This window comes from Protomyctophum bolini (assembly GCF_963924005.1).
Source record: "Protomyctophum bolini genome assembly, chromosome: 7".
Classification (NCBI taxonomy): domain Eukaryota; kingdom Metazoa; phylum Chordata; class Actinopteri; order Myctophiformes; family Myctophidae; genus Protomyctophum; species Protomyctophum bolini.
In genome coordinates this window covers 47,654,860-47,674,915 of record NC_137868.1, presented here as the reverse complement: position 1 = coordinate 47,674,915, position 20,056 = coordinate 47,654,860, and the positions used below count along the sequence as shown (strand labels likewise).

The 20,056-nt window shown below is 42.6% G+C and overlaps 2 long non-coding RNA genes across 2 annotated transcripts; both read right to left on the bottom strand.

The window, feature by feature from the left end:
• Positions 1–866: 866 nt before the first annotated feature.
• Positions 867–5,210, bottom strand: LOC308318075. Its single transcript, XR_013964323.1, has 3 exons — positions 5,088–5,210; positions 2,522–2,746; positions 867–978 (listed from the first exon to the last, which is right to left on the bottom strand). It is a non-coding gene; the product is annotated as an uncharacterized lncRNA (long non-coding RNA).
• Positions 5,211–14,467: 9,257 nt separating this feature from the next.
• Positions 14,468–15,784, bottom strand: LOC308318241. Its single transcript, XR_013964339.1, has 3 exons — positions 15,739–15,784; positions 15,239–15,274; positions 14,468–14,639 (listed from the first exon to the last, which is right to left on the bottom strand). It is a non-coding gene; the product is annotated as an uncharacterized lncRNA (long non-coding RNA).
• Positions 15,785–20,056: the final 4,272 nt, after the last annotated feature.

Sequence of the window (20,056 nt, the reverse complement as noted above, 5' to 3'; positions counted from 1 at the left end):
GTTTTTCAGAAAACCGTCACGGTTTAGAAGGCATTTGTAGAATCTATATAGTCTCAGGTCTCAATGGGTTGATATTAACCCATTCTGAACGGGAACCCATTTTGGTGTTAGCATCATGTAATGCTGTTGAAAAATAGCAGATCTACAAGCTCGAGTGGCGCGCTATGAGCTTGCAGGTCTGCTATTTTTGAAAAATCTGATCTCAGTTCAAAATGGGTTAACTGGACTGCTACTTCTACAGATCTGTAGAAGTACCAGGGTCAGGTGGTTCTTAACACGCACAGATACTGTAAGCATGCTGTATGTATACTGTAGCCTATATTGCGCATGAATGCATGCACAGTAGTACACACGCATGCACGTACGCACGCACGCACGTTTCACATAGCATAGCGGGTTGTCATTTGAGACATACAGAATACTCACTCTAGATCGGAAACAGTAGGCTGCTCCCATGATCCCAAGTAGAACGACGAAGACCACAATGAGTGTCGCGTAAACGGCGACAGGCTGAGGGCCCACGTCGTCGTATGTCTCCTGATCATCCTCGTCGTCATCCTCGGGAATCATGCCCGTCATGTCTGCAAAGAACCAAACTCTAATGTTTAATCGTCTCGTCTGCTCCCATGATCCCAAGTAGAACGACGAAGACCACAATGAGTGTCGCGTAAACGGCTTCAGTGGGTGAGTGTAAGGGCAAAAAAGAGTACAATTTAGTCTCAGTGTGTGCACTGTTGTCTGGATTTGAAAATGTTAATCGTTATAAATAGTAGTAGATAATTAGTCATGACAGAGAGAAAATATTATTCTGTTTTGTTGTAAACTCACCTGGGTCGAGTGTCTTTGACTTTGGTGTCACAGTGGTAGGTTTCACAGTGGCAGGTGTCACAGTGGAAGGTGTCACAGTGGAAGGTTTCACAGTGTCAGGAGTGGTAGGCATAGTCTTGGCTGTAGGAATCTCAGATGTTGTGGTGGGTTCTGGGACAGTGAGAGATATATAGTGGCAGATATAAAGGGCATCTTTCAACATGAAGGGCATCATTGAACAGTTTAGATATAATTATAAGGACATCATTCAAGGTAACAGGTAACAGAATTCACAGCTTATCTTTGCACCATTTGCTATATTGTCTGTTGCTCTGTTCAGTTTGGTATCAATTTCACCTGTATAGTATGAGCTGTTTAGTGTGTACAGTATAATCTGTGTGTCCATGAGTACACCCCTTTCATTAATTAACAGTACATCACGTTTCCACTAGTCCGGTTTGGAAATAGACACTAATTAGTGTTAATAGACTTAAATGTCTAGAGACTAAATACAATTTGGTCCAGTCTGTTATGCTACTCTCCTACTGTAACCCTTCTACACTACTAGTCTATCTAACATTATTAAAACTGTCCTTCTGTCTGTCCTCATTAATTTCTCTCCTCAGTGGGTATGTCGGGTGTGAGGAAGCTGATTTTTCACCTTTCACAAATCTAAATAGTTTTTTTTGGGAACTCACTCAAATAAGACTGCAGTGGGAGGAGATGTCCTCATCCATTTTTCTCTTCAGTGGGCTGACCATTAGATCTCAAATTGCACCAAACCCTGTACACTCAAGACACTGCCCCCTCTTAGATCTCCATACATGGAGCTGACCTGTTCTGACATTCCATATGTTGATCTGATCTCATCAAACCCAGCTGTACACTCAAGACACGTTCCATATGGCCAGTACAGAATTCATTCCATATGTTGATCTGACCCCCCATGCCAAAGCGCCAGCTCTCGCCCAGCAGTCTGCCGCCACCCAGGCGGATGCGTGCGCAGGACCTCGCCCTCAGGGCATCCTCAGGGTGTCTTACTTAAGCAATATTACACGAGAGGGTGTGGGTTAACGTGATTATTGCCACGACAGGGATGCGGTCAGGAACGAGACGAAGTTGAGTTCCGCAAGCATCACTGAAGTGGCAATAATCACGTTAACCCACACCCTCGAATGCTACCCACTCCCTCTAGTGCTACCACAGTTACCCTTAAAACTATTAAAATCGCTGAAAGAATATATATTTTTAATGACAGATGTAGTCACTACGACCACAACCTTCCCAAGAAACTAGCTAGCCTAGCCACCGAGTTTGCTAGCGCTCTGGGAGAACAGAGCAGCTGAATTCTTTGTTTTGATTAGGTGGTGAACAGTGCTGGTTTAACCCACGGCTAGAAGGCTGTTTCAACCAATCAGATTGCTTCCTCGAAACGACCTGTGGTAGAATGGTAGGTAGTAACCAGAGTAATCTAGTAAGAGAGTGGCGACACTATAGCGTTGACTCCCAACTTGTAACAATGGAATGCGGAAGTGCTCATTCTATCTCAATGGGAACTATAGCCCATAGGCACCATCAAAGCGTGTCGCCACTCCCTTCTATTCCACTCGTATAAGTACAGAGTAGTTTGACAGGAAATTGGCATTACCAGCCTAGATGCCTAGACGGCGACGCCTGCAGCTGTCCAGGCCAAAGGGCTTCACATTGTTCTAACCTGAAAGATGGTTTCCATTGGCGTCGGGTGGCTCAGTGTACAATGCCGTGCCATCGGCATTGGCGGCGTTTCCATTGGTGGCGTTTCCAGTGGTGGCGTATAGATCAGTGATGACGTTTGTTGCAGTCACATTGGCACTGACAAACATGGTGGAGGTTTCGTTGGTCATGTTGGGCAACGGCGACATGGCTGTTTGTTGTGCAATGGCAAAATGTGTAATAAGACCTGAAAGAAAAGACAGGCCCAAAAACCTTGAAATATATTTGGTGTTTAAAGTCATCCCATCATGTTTATACAGTATAGGCTACTGTATATATAAAGAAATCACACCCGTGTGAAGTGAGGGGCGCTCTTATCATCTTATACAACATCAATTACAACATTATGTTTGTTTAACTTTTGAGGACTAAAACAAACATTACATTTCTCTATGGCGTTTTCTTAAACAAGCATCGTTTAAAAACAAACTGTATATAGGATCTACTTCAATCCCAATGGGATTAATGATTGAAACAGATTTGGTTACATGACCAACAGCCAATAAGGGACCACCATTATTGGTGACGTAACTAAGGTACGTTTCAAGGTGGCCAATAAGCAGTGATGCCAGTGGTGAGCGCACCTCATGGCGCGACACCTCGACAGAGTGCATTTCTAGTTATTAGTACTTGCGCAAGCAGGGTGCGCAAGTACTGTGGTCGGCTGGACCGAAAGTGGTATGTAGGCTATGTATGGTATGCATGGTTATAATTGGCTGTTGATGGTGACGTAATGGTGACGTAATTAAGATATGTTTCAATGTTGGGTGGGTAAAAGGTAACGTATGTATGTATACATGTATGTCGGTATGTCGGTAAAAATGGTGGTCCCTTATTGGCTGTTGATGGTGACTTGACTATGATACGCTTCAAGGTTGGTATAAGGTGAATAACAGGTCTAAAGGATTTAGAACAGCAGTTGTAATAGACATTAGTTAGTAGCAGTACTTGCACGCTCTGCTTGCGCACAAGTAGGCCATGTATGCCCTACTTGTGTGCAAGGCGCAAGTTGGCACCTCGACAGAGTATACATGCTGGCTGGAAGTTATGAAAGCCAAGAAAATGTTCCAATCTAAGTTGCATTTGCAACCTACACCTGCTAATCGTACCGAAACAGTAGAGATAATATGTTTAAAGGCCCTTGTCATCATTATCAATTAGCCAATCATCCATTTCATCAAACTACAGCATGCTGAACAGGGTGTGGCAAAGTGTCTGCACAGTCTACTGTATGTAAACGTTCATGTGCATTATGGGAGCTTGTAATGCTGCGGCTATGGTTAAATTCCCAATGGACCAGTAAATATTCTCAACTGAAAACAAAATTTTGTACAGAAAGACCAAACCTCTGCCATACCCAGTTTTTGTATAGTGTAATTAACTTAGAAAGAAATGTACAGTATAACATGACGAACCCCCTTCTAACTTATACACATAATATTGACACACAATGGTCCTGATTCTTCAAAAACGAAATGCGCCAGAGTGTAACCGTGGCGGAAACAGATATCGTATTTATCCGTACGATCAAGCTACGTTGAGATGACGTGTTATTCAGAGAGTGGTGTGTACCACAGGTACGCAGGCGTATCGCAGGTGTATGTCATACTGAATGCAGCGGGTGCAAAGTGATCGGAAAAGCACCCGACAACCTCATCTGCATAGATCCACGCCCCATATCGCACCATAAAAGGCTTCAAGCATGACTCAGCAGACAGCAGTTTAAGATCTGTCTGTCAAAAAAAGAAAAAAGGCTTTGCAGCCGCAGACTATTGGCTTCACAAATTACAATAAAAATTATTGCTGGAAAGAAATCACAGCCGTGGTCACTTCTATGAATATAGCCCGCACTCTATTCATTTAATAATTCTACACATGTAGGAGCAGGACAGTTAGGGCTTTTATGTTATGTCGTTATTGCACCATTGTATATTACCACTGTAAGCTACTATATATGTACAAACTGACATCAATCCATCAAAGGACATACCAAAGGAAATTAAAAGATTTCCAAGCTTACAACGGTGCGTGCTCCGCTGAAGCAATATAATTATAATTTATTTAATTAAGTTCGGGACCAATGCGGGTGCTCACTCACACCTATGCAGAGGTAAAACATATCCGATATTTAAAATATCGGATATATGTCAATGCAAAAGTCGTCTTTTGAGAGAGAGCTAGAGAGAGAGAGAGAGAGAGAGAGGGAGGGGGGCATGGGCCCTCGACACTGACACTTGCGCGATAAAGAACAGTAGCCTATACAGCCTATTACCGCATACAGTGCTTAGACCAACTAAATAAAACAGACAAATATTTCCATGGTAAATGCAAACTGTCAGTGCCTGTCATAGCTGTCAAGGCTACTACATTTTGTTATCATTATTTTGAAAAGTTTAGATGAAATAAGCCAGCAACAGAATAATGGCTATAACCAGAAAACAATGTCACATAGCTTCCAAAGAATCCATGTGATAGAAAAAAGCAAATGTGAAATATGAAAATATAAAAGACAAATATAAAAAGCTTACCCAGGATAAACACAGAAAGGCCAACGGATCCCATATTGAGGCTCTACGTATAACTTCTGCTGAACCTAGCAGCTGATCAGCTATAGTGTTGCCTGTGAATATTAAGCATGCTCACAAACTGCACAAACTGCATTCAACAAACTGCATGCCCACATACATCCTGACCACAGCAGGATGTATGTTGCTCACAGTGTGTGTGTGTGTGTGTGTGTGTGTGTGTGTGTGTGTGTGTGTGTGTGTGTGTGTGTGTCTGTGTGTGCGTCCTCCAGTCATGGGACCAAGAAAGGTTGTTGTACTGGGGTGACACCAGGCAGAGGCACCAGGGGAATAGACTAGGGCTGAGCAGGTAATGTCAGGTGGGCGACCTGGAGGATGGGAGGGGGAAGAACAGGCGACCTCGGGGGCAGAGGCCGGGATGACCTCAGGGGGACGGCCGGGAGGCGGAGACGAAGCTGTGGTGTTGTCGTCTGGCGGGCGACCAGGGGGCCGCGACGAGGCACAGGATGTGTCTGGAGGTCGGCCTGGGGGCCGCGACGAGGCAACAGAGGCGTTGTCTAGCGGAGCTGGGGCTGCAGATGGGGCTGCAGGTGGAGGGCCGGGCAGCAGAGAGCCAGGCAGCAGAGGGCCAGGCAGCAAAGGGCCAGGCAGCAGAGGGCCAGGCAGCAGAGGGCCAGGCAGCAGAGAGCCAGGCAGCAGAGGGCCAGGCAGCAGAGGGCCAGGCAGACTGGGCAGACTAGGCAGCGGAGAGCTGGGCAGACTAGGCAGCGGAGAGCTGGGCAGGCTGGGCAGACTAGGCAGCGGAGAGCTGGGCAGACTAGGCAGCGGAGAGCTGGGCAGGCTGGGCAGACTAGGCAGCGGAGAGCTGGGCAGGCTGGGCAGACTAGGCAGCGGAGAGCTGGGCAGCCTGGGCAGCGGAGAGCTGGGCAGCCTGGGCAGCGGAGAGCTGGGCAGCGGAGAGCTGGGCAGCCTGGGCAGTGGAGAGCTGGGCAGGCTGGGCGAGGAAGTGGGCTGAAGAGCAGGGGTGACCGGAGCGACCTCTTCAGAAGTTAACTGAGGAAAAGGTGCACCCCTACTCTCCCACCTGAAGAAAGCCATATATTGGGCAAATGCGCGATTCTGCCTCCAATATTTGGCCAGTTGAGAGACGAACTGAGGATCTTCATTAAAGGTGACCTTAGCAACACCAAAGTCCTTGGCAGAAAAAGGCAGCTCAGCCATGGTGGACAGCCTCAGCAGAATGCTCAAAAATCCAAAAAATCCAAAAAACAAAAAACAAACCTATGTCCGCTGGGTCCAATATGGTCAGATCCTTCTGTCACAGTGCAGGGCAGAGAAGGTGTAGGACCCAAGTGCAGACAGACAGGCGGAGGCAGAGGATGTCAAATGCAACAGAGTTTATTGACAAAAACTCACAACGGACCAGGACCAAACACGAGGAAGTAATAAACAAGACTAGGAACACGAGAAGCAAAACTAGGACGTACACTCATGACTTACAATGAGGATCTGACAAAGGACTGAAACACACTGGGGCATATATATACACAAAGACTGACTATATACACAGGTGAACAACTAACAAAATCAACACAGGGATTGGCTGAGAGACAAACAAGACACAGGTGGAGAAAACTAATAATCACAGGTGGTGAGACAACACAGGTAACAAAAGCAACAGAGGAAATCAAGGGACCAAAATTACTACAAAACAAAAGCACAACAGAAAACGTCACGGAACGTGACAGTTACAAAGCCCCATTTGACTGGAACAACCTTCCCCTTTCTCTCAGATCTGTGACCTCTCCCGACCGCTTCAGGACTTCTCTGTATTCACACCTCAAAACAACCTGTTCAACCTGTTCATGCTACTAACACTGCCCATACTGCTGTTTACTTCTGACCCCTGTTTCAAATCACTGTACTGTACTAGTCTCAATATGCTTGTCCAAGAAGAGTTGGGGGATGTAGAAAAACAACAAAAAAAGTGTTGTAACCTGCCGTTTATTTTTCTACTTTCTGTTTGGCCCGCAAAATGGTGTGTGTTGTCATGATTTGTCACGACAAGAGTTGGCTTCGTACGGCGCTTAAAAGGTCTTTAAATAAATTAAATAATAAATGCCTATGGGAGAATGCATTGGGTTTTCATTTCCTGGGCCACTCGTTTTTCTGAAAGGGGGAGGGACTGCGACGCTCTATAACAGCAGTAAACAGTGGGCCGAGCTCCTCTCCTTCAGCGCACAATGGGAGCTGAATTGTGTCGGGCTGGAGGCACCCCCTCACCCCCCCCTTTTTTTCTTTTTTTGAGTGCTCTGCCATGGAGACCTGAATGCAACATCTGTGGAGGCTGTACCCGGAAGGGGGGAAAACACTATTTTGCTGCTCAGCCTCACTGACAACCTGTTTTCTCCTACCCCCCTTATCTCTCTTTCTCCTACTCCCTCTGTGCCCTTGTTTTGCTCTCTCTCTCTCTCTCTCTCTCTCTCTCTCTCCCCCTTACTACTTCACCCTCTTCCCGTTTCTCTCTCACCATTTTCTCTCCTGTTCCTTTCTCACACCATCTCCCCTTTTGATGCTTGTGCATTGCTGCATCCCTGGTTCTCACTCAGAGCGTACGTTATGCATAGATTTACTAGACTGAGGTGAGAAGAGAACAGAGAGAGAAAGAGAGAGAGAGAGAGAGAGAGAGAGAGAGAGAGAGAGAGAGAGAGAGTCAAATTGTTTTGTTGAAGGATACAATATGTTGGCAAGTGGATTTTTACATATTCTTCCCACATGCATATAAAATCTGAACATGAAGAACTTTAAACTCTACTGCTTATTGCTACTTTAAAACTGTGTAACATTTGTAATGAATATTGTAATGCTGAGAGTTAAAGGTAGAGTAAGTGATTTCACTCATAAAACCTTAGGTTTCGTTTTTGCCTTGGGACCCAGCCTTTCATCCAATCAGGATAGAGAACCAAAAACGAAACCTACGGTTTTTTGACCCCCAGGGGTTAACTGGGGACAGGGAGGAACTCATTATATGGTCAGCACACTCTATAGTAGGGAGGATTATCACAACAAAACAAAAAAATAAGTGATATTTGAATTAAGTGAAATCACTTACTCTACCTTTAATGATATGCAATGGGTTCCCTCAGTTTTATTGGAGGGAGGGGTGCGGGAACAGGAAACCTTTTAATTATTATTATTACTATTGGAAAGGGATGTGAGGCGCAATCAATACACGAGCAATTTTCCGGAAAGGGAGGTGAAATAACTACATTTTGAGATCATTCAGAAGTTCTGATAGCTATTTGTCGGACACTCCTGCACCCCCAGATGCCCGGAACTGATCTTTTCCAACGTCGGAAGGGTTATGGCATGCATTGATGTATAGAGATATCTACATTTTGACACCATTTAGAACTTGTTTTGGATGCTCCTGCGCCCCCAGATTTACTGACTGCCCAAAGTGCTTTTAATTTTACTTTCCAGACTTCGTAATAGTACATCAGAAGGAGTACGTATTGACCTTGGTTAGAGAGCTCAAGGGCATGGAACAAATCGAGGGGGAGAAAAAAAGGAAGACTAAGAGGGACAGCTGGAATTGTTTTGTTTTGTTTTATTTTCTGTGTCAAGATAAACCCCTCAAATGTCTTTCTATTTGTCCCACCTTTTCCTTTGAATTAGCTCTGGTCCTTGTCCTGGTGCCCTGCCCTCTCCACATACCTCATGGGGTCACTGTGGGCTGTTGTCTGGACACTGGATGCTGAGTGACCACCTACTCAGTCAAATCTGCACTTTGTGTAAAATGGGCCCCTGCTTACTTCCTGGTCACCCATTTTCTTTAATCAATTTCCGCCCTTTGGTCCTATATCATCTGTAATTACTTTTCTCCTCTCCCCCGCCCCTGGTGGCTTCCTCCTGGAGTGAAGCGGTCCACACACACACACACACACACGTCCAACAAGTCCGACATCCAACTGATGATGATGATTGTAGAATGTTTGTAATACTTTAACAGTTAACAGATAAATATGTTGCTGTATTCACCTCTCGATAGTTGCCAGTCTTGTCACTCACTGAGTTCACCTCCCATTCCAGCTTCATAAATCAAAAAGATATACCTCTGCATTACTCAACAACTTGACCTCAAAATGTGAATTAATAACTGTGAACAACAATATGACAGTATAAACAATATGATATACTGTACCATTTTCATAGTCTTCATCAGGACCATTCGGTTCTTTATAGTCACTGGTGTCTCCTAGAGGTCGACGCATAAATGTAGTTTATATTTTAAACATTGTTTCAGTTGTGTTTTATTGTGCCGATAATGACTAAGAACAACAAACACAACTCAAGTGGTGGACTTTGATTTTAATTTAAGTTAATTCTACTTCATTAGACACAGTTGTCCTCTTCAGAAGTGTCCATAACCAACATGATTGGTTCGTATTGTATAGCATATTATTTTAAGTCAGTTGCACATGGCTATAAGGTCATCAGACTCAGACTGTACATGTTTCTAAATGTTTGTTATTCTAATCTCTCTACTCTTATACTCTGTCTGGCTGCTCCTATCCTGTGTTTAATGCTACTACCTGGAGGGAGGTGCAAGTCATCGGCAGCTCCAGTTTGATTGGTCCCGTGGTCTGCTGCCGAGTCCTGATTGGTTGCCGGATACGGGATGAGTCTGTAATTAAAGAAATATACAATATTTAGTAGAAATTAAGTATAAAACAAGATGTATAATCTACTGCTGCCATGCTGGTGAATAGACAGAGATTGAAATTGTACTTACACGATATAATCTGGATCTGTAAAAATAATAATAATACAAAAACAACAATAAGTTGTACTGTAAATATTTGTACCAGATAATAGCATAGAGGCCTATATTTTAGGCAGTTTCTCCTGAATTCATGAGAGCCTGTGAGTGAGGTGGTGTACGGACTATAAATGGGCTTACTGGAGTGTGACTTTAATTAGTCATACTAAACTAAATGTGATTCATTAAAATGGAATAGGAATTGAACTCATTGAAAATGAATGACAAGACTCTGGCAACCATCACAGGTGAAAACATCGACATATTTCACCAAACTGTTAATTACATTCTGCTAATTGCCTTTGGACAAAACTGCCCCAAAATTGGGCCACGCCTCCTAAACCTACTGAGAAGACACTAAAACATGAATATTCCAAAACAAATCAAATTCAATAAAATCTGATTAAAATCATTGGAGTTGATGTTTAAAAAGTATATACTGTACCATTTTCATAGTCCGAGTGCTGGATTACGCCATAGACACTTGTGTTGGCTAAAAGGTAAAGAAATATGGTTGTTATTTCATTAATTAATTAATTATTCTGCTAATTAAAGTCATACTGTGTGACATTATATTTGTATTGTGTTTCAGCGCCACCCCTTGTAGCTCCATTGTCATTACAGTGTGTGTCTATATAATTATGGATAAATGAATGCGGTAAAGTCTTACGGCCCAAGAAAGATTATGGTATTTTGGAAAGCAACACGTCGTCAGAAACACTATTTAATCCTTTTAGGGCGGGAACCCCTTTGGTGTTTTAAGCATTATGTTATACTTGTAGCGTATATTTTAGAAAAATCGTGAAAATGGGTCGCAAATCTTTGAATATATTCTTTCAGTGCAAATGTTTTTAACTCAAATCTTTGCATCTGGGGGGGTCCCTGGAACAAGATATTTTCAGATATCCGGGGGGTGTGTCCGGGGGTCCTGGACATGGAAATGTTTGAGCACCACTGACCTAGAAACATGGGTTTTTCAGAAAACTGTCCAGATTTTTGAGTCATTTGTATTTTGTAGAATCGGCCTCAGGTCTAAATGGGTTAATAACTGTAAAATACATAAATAAATACATGTCCAGTGCTATTACAGACCTATACGTCATTCTGGTGTGAGTGTCAGGGGCTGAACACACGTGGGGGGAAATAAAATAAAGAAAACGTATAGATTTAGAGGAGATTTATGCAGAATGACTATTGAGGATCAGTGTTCCAAAGGATCCAATGTATTATTTAGTCAGAGTAGCAGATCTACAAGCTCACAACGTGTTGGAATGAGACGGGTTGAAGTTTGTAAATCGGCTGTTTTCACATACTTTTACTGCTGTACGAAGACGAAGGGCATTCATTTATAAAAATCACTCCGATCATGTTTAGGTGATGTAATGGTGATTTAAAACATACGGTGCAAACGCAAACATTAAATGCCATTAACAATAAAGAGACAATATGACGTAATGAGGGACAATATGACGTAATGAGGGACAATATTTTCCCTTCATTGTCAATGGCGTTTACAAAACAAACATTGAACTAAAAACAAACATTAACTTCAAAAATACAAAGTTGAAAAATGGAGATACAAGGTTTCCGCCTGACCATATAACAACCATATAAAAATAACACTGACCGTGTTGCAGTGGGAGGTAGACGTCATCAGGAGCTCCACTTTGATTGGTCCTCTGGTTTGAAGCAGAGCCCTGATTGGTTCCCTGAGACTGAGCATGTCTGTTAAAAAAATAAAAAAATATATATAAAAAAAATGAAATGTAGCGGAAATGAAGCCGGGAAAAAAAGAAAAGAAAAGTGAATCTATACGGCTGTTAAACTTCTGTTGATGAATGGACAGAGATTAAATACTGTACTTACCTGCAGGTACAGCAGCATGGATCTGTAAATTAACAACAAACAAGTTGTACCATGAACTTACTAAATATTCATGTTTTATGCGGAGTAGCTCAATTATTGTAAATCTAGATGGATCTAATGTAATATTTCTCACCTTTAGATGATGTTCTGCATCGACACAGCAGGATCAGCAGGATGGTCAGTAGAATTACAGCAACAAGTCCTACAATCGGCCACAACCACACTGGAAATGTGACACTGGAGGCTATAGTTTGAGACACTGACAACATTGGACAGTAAAAATATCAAATTCAATAAATAGATTAGTATTAGAATAACTCATTTGAGCATTTAGTCAAATTGTGTGCATATTTGCATATTGTTTAAAACAAAGGTAGCCTTGGTTGATGCTAGTATACTCACATGTCACTGCCATCCAGCTCTGTGCTGACTGTCCGAAAGGATGTCTACACTCGTAGAATCCCTCATCAGACTTAGACACAGCAGGTATGATCATCTCCTCGCTGGGTTTATTTTGGACCAGTACTTCATTTCTATAGAATTCCACATTGAAGAGAGACGACTCAGACAAGACTCTTTTGTTTTTGCATTGTAGAGTGACAGAATGTCCCTCAGTCACAGGGTGGACAGGACTGACCAGGATGACAGAACCAGCTGTAAGACACGGTGCAAGAAAAACATACATACTTTGAATGTATTTGTGTCCTCCTCCATGTATCAAAAAAATAATAGTAGTCCTGTATCCTACAGATAGGATAATGATGATAATAATAAAGTTGAAACAACTTCTTAAATCTGACATTTAGCATGGAGACACAACCTTGTTAAATTTGATGCAGACTGTCAAAACATCCAAATTAAAAGGTTGTTTCAACCTACAGTTTAATGAATCAAAACCACATGCACTTAATTTCCCCCGACAGATTACAGGATTACCTTTACATTTCTGATGTACACTGTTAGAGAAGAGATAAGATTTTGACCATTCCACCAGTCACCTCCTCAGTCAAATCAAGCCCATCGCACACCGTCTGCGACCGTCTGCGGCGCGGCGTGTTGCCGCACGGCGCCGCCTGGAAAATAGAACTGTGTTCTATCGGCGCGCCGGGCGGCGCGGCGCGGCGGACGGAGCCGGTGTGCGATAGGTTCATTGAAAATAATGGAGGCGGCCGTGTCCGCCGCGCGGTGTGTGGTGGGCTTCAGTAATGTATGCTAAATTGCTAATGCTACTGACGAGTAGATGGCATTCTGTTATGGTAGTGAAGGAAGTAGGCTTGGCTGGACTCACCGCGTGCTGTGATGTTGACAGCATTGCTGTACTCTCCCAATCCAGACTCACACCAGTACACTCCACTGATGAGTTTGAACTTGCCGACATCCCATGTGTATCTGGTCATTGGCCATCTTTCAGGTGAAGACAGTCCACCAGGGTAACTATTAACTTTCCATTCAGTACTATATTGTCCCTCACAGCTCAGTGAAACAGACCTGGAGAAGAAGTGTTGAGTTCTGTTAAGACTCACTGTGAGAGAAGCTGAAGAATGACGATCTGAAACACAACACAGGATCAAATATTACAAACAGGGGAAGTATTAGATTGATAGAGCATACAGAATAATAGAGTGAATCAGTCAGTCTCAGTCACTGGGTCTATTCTGTAAATTGTTTAGAAAACAAACATGAATTATATGAGTCCCACTCACCACCAGACCACACAAAGTGAGGTTCACTGTACTCAGTGTAATACAGTGGGTCTCCTCTCTCAGCTCTACACACATATCCTCCTGTGCCTGTAGGGCCATGAATGATGTAGGAACCTTCTACAGTCCCATGGAGGCTACCAGGTAAGAGCTCATACGTGTAGGAGTTGTGTGGTGGTGTAGGTACAGCTCTGTACCAGTAGAACCTCCAGTCTGCAGATGATTCTTTAACTTCACAGCTCAGAGTCACTCCTGAGGCTCCAGGACTCAACCATGGAGGAGACACACTCAGGACAGGCTTGGGTCTGGCTGTTGGAAAGAACATTTCTATCGATTAAAAACAGTGTTTATTATTTAACATAATGACATGGTACATTCCACCAAGGGGAGCTCCACAGACTTTGGTAAGTAGCAGAAGTTCATTCAAAAGCTAATAAGGACTAGTTGTGATACTCTGTAGCAGTAACCTGTAAGTTAATTAGTTTGTTCATTTCAAGTCCTCCATAAATAGCTGACTGAATAGATGACTATTCGTTCTAACCAGTTCCTTTTATAGAACCCTTGTTGAACTTCTTTGCTATTTTACTTGTCTAGCATGTTGAAACTGTAGGAATGCATTTATTACTGATTTAGAATGTCTGCATGTCTCTGCTACTCCCCACATAGCATTCAGTTTACACAGACGTGCGCACGCACGCACGCACGCACGCACGCACGCACGCACACACACACACACACACACACACACACACACACACACACACACACACACACACACTCATTCAATCAATCAATATGTTGAAGATGTTGATGTGTCATGAAATGCCAGTTGTATGGAAGATCCAATTAAAAATATAGACATTAATATATAAATGAGATATTGTGACTTACCTGCCACAGTCAGTTCAACAGCATCACTCCACTGTGTGGAAGTCTGCGGGTCATTCTTGGCATGGCCTCTACAGCCGTAGTAACCACTATCAGGCGTTTGGACTCTGTCGATGCTGAATTCAGCTTGGGAGTGAGATGAGTTAGGTGTATTCCATTCATAAGTCCAGTCTGCGTCACCACTCCCCTGTATCTCACACTTGAGAGTGATCCTCTCTCCTTTGAAGATGTGAGACCTATTTGGCTGCAGGACCACAACAGGCCTGCCCACTGCTTCTTCTATTAAAACAGAACACAATACGAGAAGACATAAGAAAGCCTACAATCCCTGATGTCCAACCGTTAGCTATCGGTAGCAACATATTAGATGGGCAGTTCTTGAACAAAGTAGCATACAAATATGTAATCATATTTTTATGATTTTATCATACAAAATATGATGATTAATAGATGAGACCACAATAGGGGCCCTACTGTATCTTGCATCACTAAACTTCTTTGCCTTTTTCTCTTTTTTTAAGTCATTTGTTTGCTATTTTTAAAAACATTACAAAATAGTCCAACTATTCTACATTGTGACCCTGCAAGGTGGGGACATGGAATTGGTAGGTTTTTTATGTCACTCAATCAATGAATCAGTTAGTGGCAGTCAGATACCAAAAATAGTTTATATATATTTATAGATTGCAATATACCAACCCTGCTCTACACAAACACACGGAGCCAAATGATACAAACTGTAAATCAAAGTACAGTAACAAGTTGAGTAGATGCTCAAAACATGACTCAATACAATACATAACAGTGAACTGGCATACAGTAAATACATACTGAGACTGGGATAATAAAGAGAATGGATATCAAAAATGAATATTAACCATGACTGTGTCCATGTGGCAGGAGGTTACTCAGCACTGAAAAACATTTGATGAAAGAATATTATTCATGTTGTTGTATTAATATGAATGGCTAATGACGCTCGAACAAAATTGCTTTAAGCACCTATCACAGAAAGTGTGTGTGTTTTTATGTGGCCACACCCACCAAGCAAACCAGGCATACGTAATGCCACATAAAAACACACACTTTCTGTAGGCCTACACTTTTTAGAAAAAAATCTTTCTCCTAATTATAATCATGATCATGTTTTTTTCCCAAAGGCCTGAGAAGACGATAGAATGATCACATGTTTTATATTTTCAAGAGTAAAGTATTATTATGCCTATTGACATGGTAAATGTACAGCAAGGTGAAAACATCCGACATAAAACAACTACATTGATTAAATTGACATGATTTCACTTTTTAACTCTGTAAAGACACTGATATTCATATTAGTTTCATACTCATATTTATTTCCATGACGAATAGTACTCACAGAGAACACAGAGAAAGATGTGACCCTGCATGATCCTCTCCTGTGATGAACGACTGAAAACTACTTCCTACTCACTTTGAACTAATACTGAGAGAGAGAGAGAGAGAGAGAGAGAGAGAGAGAGAGAGAGAGAGAGTCACAGTAGTAGCTCCATTTCATCAGGTCACTGAAGGGAAATGGCCTGATCACGCACGCACACACGCACACACACACACACACACACACACACACACACACACACACACACACACACACACACACACACACACACATTCATGCTGTTAAAAAGCATACTTGACAGAGATCACATTAAAACATTATTTAAATCACATTAAAAGACACCACTTCTTGCACTCTATCTATTCCTCTATCAACTGTCCATCATTACACAACAACACAAGGCCAGCTGGGCAAGCAAAGAGTAGCCTATAATGTTGTATGATTAGTGGATTGAAGTGTTGCAGAGCCATGTTGTTTAGACTGCGCTGGAAGCCAATAAGGAAAGGATATATACCATTGTAATGGAAGACAGCAGAATGTGTGCAGAAGTGTTGATGCAGGACTCTTACAAATGGGCAGCAAAATACATGAGAAAGGTTAGAATGTTCCAACCTTTCAGATGACATGTAGGATGCTGTGAACACTAACTAACCACACGCTGCTTGTTGTGACGTGTGACAATGACGTGGTTGCTTCTTGCTTGGTCACAGTCTTCTCCTTTTCTAGGCTGCACTGCTCTACGGTCAACAATACTTTTACATGTGACAACAACCAACACTGCTCTCCGGAGGGAGGAGAAAGTTCTACTTCTACTGGTCTCCTTTCTGTCTACATGTCTGAGGGGTTCATCAACTGTAGCCATAGCAACGAGGTCAGCTTGCTCGAGAAGAGAACACCTCTGTGTCAGCTTGTATCAGGTAAAACATGTTCACTTTTCATTGACAATGAAGGCCTATTCATAATCCATACTTGATAAGGTGACCACTGAAAGCTACATGACGACGTCACACAGTGGTTTTAAGCGAGTTAAAGCGACTCACCGCTCAGTGCGCTCACCCAAACACATCTCTCTTGTTATTACTAACCACCGTTTTGGTTGTCACCGAGTTTTAACTGGAGTATGAATAGGCCATCAAAAGCCATACTTTCAACACACTTTTTCCAAAAGTAAAATGTCCAACCTTACTAAAAAAACACTCCTCCTACCTATACCCTTGTCCCCCTTCTTCTTTTGGCAAAAATACAACACTCTGAGGTACCCAATCGTACTAATAGTTCTTGTGGAGGCTCTAGCACATAAGGCGGTGCCACAACGCGGAGGCGTGGAGAGAAAGAAAAAAAGAAAGAAAGAAAAGGCCTACATAGAACCATTATTTGCCATCATGCGATTCATGCCTAGTCATGAACCAATACAGCCACCCTGTCACAACAATTCACAACAAACCTCAGCAACCACAACACAACACACATAACCTACTGTTTAGAGGTATTCAACTGCAAATTAACATTTGGAATTCATAGCTGTAAGCCCAAAACCTCTAGCTCGAACCAAAAGGAAATAGGAAATTCACTCATAGGATTATTGAAGAGGCCACACAGGCCTACGTACACATACTGTTCCCCGTTACAACTCACATACATTCAACGCCAGATATAACACAACAAGATTGACACCAGCATTAACCAGTTACTGAACATGTTTCATTGCCACCCACGCACTTATAGAGTCCCAAAATGGCAGTAATAGTACACCAGCTTGAATCACATTATTATACACAGCATATACAACACAAGCAGCAAATAAATCAAATATTTCACTCATTCTTGAGATGAGGGACAAAAGTGGAAAAAACATGTCCCACACATAAGAGCCTTTATTTATGTTAAAGGTGATATAGGCAAGTTTTCAGCCAAAAATCAAAATATTTATCTATCTATATTTGTGGCCTTATTCCCTCTATCTTCCCCTATATTTTGATGCTGAGCTGCTGCCCTGTAGACATACACTCTCCCTTTGTCTCCCTCTATGTGTTTGTATCTGTTTATATCCACTGTTGTTTATGTGTCGGGACGTCAGGAAGTGTGTTGGGAGGAGGGTCTGTGTGGGGGGTGACGCGGAGTCTTAGCCAATCACAGCGCGAGGGTGCGTACAGGTACAGCCCGCATATCACCGGTCCAGGCCCTCACTCTGTTTCCATTTCAAGAAAATAACGTGACATGGCGGAGTCAGCGGACGCTTCGACTTTACCAAAGAAAAGAAAGATTTTTGAAAGCAAACGTGTGGCAGACAGAGCTCGATCCAAAACCAGAGTAAATCTGGGTGTTGCGTTTCCCCGATGGCGTGCGTTGAAGGAGAGGCTATCGAGGACCATGGATATATCCAGCGACGCAGAGTTGGGAATGTATCTTTTAGACCAGTATCCGATGATTTCATCAGGTATCCGATGAAATTAATTATTTTACGCTGATGCTGCCGATAAATTTCCACTGATGATTCTGCATTCACGCAGGTTCGTGTCCGTGTCCTGTGCGTGAGTCCATGCGCGTCCGTGCATGCGTGCACGCGCGCATGCGCGGTTTACAACAACACAAATACACGTGGTAGGAGGAGTGCGTGGGGCGGGTTCTTCAGAGTGACGATGTGAGGGGGGGAGGTGGGTGGAGTGCAGGGGAGTGGCTCAGTTTGAATTTGTTTGGCAACAACAACACCTTCTGTGTACAAACACTGGAAACTTGCCTATATCACCTTTAAAAATAAATGAATTCATGAAAATAAAAGCACTTGCAAAGTTATATGTAATACAGTTGTGTATTCTTATGACGTTAATTTCATTATAATTCTTTTCATATTCCATTTGAATTAGTTAACAGCAGGCTCTGTACCCAAAAATGCCTGTATTTAGCCTGTCCCCAGCAAGTGGTCACAATTTCAAACAGCCAAAATATACATACTAAATGAAAGTAGATTGTCAACAACATAGCAAACAATATGCACAGTTAATTTTAATTTATATTTTCCAATAAATATCTCATATCAGGTTTTTAAAAAGTCTTAAATTAATCAGAAAATATTGTCGACAGATTTAGCCTGAAGACTCCTTTTCCAAGTCCTGTTTATATTTGTTGCAACAGTGGAGCACCTGGTCTGACAAGCATTCAATTGTTTGATATTTTAAACAAACAATGTTGATATCAATGTGGTCACAGCTTTTACATGTCAACTCCGTCAGGACATTATTATGTTTTTTCTTTGTTAAGAATTCCAAAATAATGTTTAGTATTTTAGTTTAGGGTTACAGGTTTAGCTAACAACTGAAGAAAAAACGAAATGGCTACATTGTACTACAGAGGGTTAAGATGAAAACAAATGCAATTTTGTCAACTCCGTCAGACGTCAACTCCGTCAGGTTTTGTGTCTGACGGAGTTGACATGTATCTGACGGAGTTGACAAAAGTGTTCCTAAAACAATAAAATTATTGTTTTTGAATAATGGGCAGTATTCTAATTTGGCAAACAGTTAGAGCATGCCTTAAGGAACATTTTTGGCTATAGGGCCATCACAGATTTGTCTCGTGGTGACTGTAAGAGCCATACGATGTCTACTGATTTAAATTATTTTAAATGGTGTATATGTATATTGATGACATGACATCCAGTGGGGCATGGGCGAGGCCAGGGTTGCCATGGTTACCCAGGGTATTTAAAGGCGCAGTGAAACGGAATTAAGTGTGTGTCCCACTTCCGCATGGTGACGCATTTCCGAGTGAAACGTGCCAGTAAGGCGGGACATAACGCTGGGAAGAATGTGATTTGACCGTCGAAACGTAGGCGGGCTAAGCACAAATATGCAAAGTAGGCGGGTAATTCAATTGAAGCAAAACACGTGTGACAAGTGACAACAAAAACAAACATGGAACTGATGGAAGTTGATGAACGCGACTGCAGTGGCCTCGTTTCCACGGTGGAGGACTTCTCGCCACCGTCTTCACCCCTCTGTGCAGCTTCACCCGCGGCTAGCACAGACTCAGAGTCAAGCGACTCAAGCGAACAGGAGGTGGAGGTAGACGGGGAACATGCCGAACATGAATATCACCCCGTCCGTGGCGTCAGGCCATATATGTTTGAGCCTCTTCCTCCCGCACAGGACAGTGACGACGAGGGGGGTGCAGCAGCAGCAGCAGCAGCCGAACCTCACCCGCGGCAGCATCTAGATGTGTCTATATGGTAACGTTATTTTTATAATCAATATTATTAGCTATTATATCAGTATTGCATTGAGTACTAGCGGATAACGCTACAGTAGTTCGTCTACATATT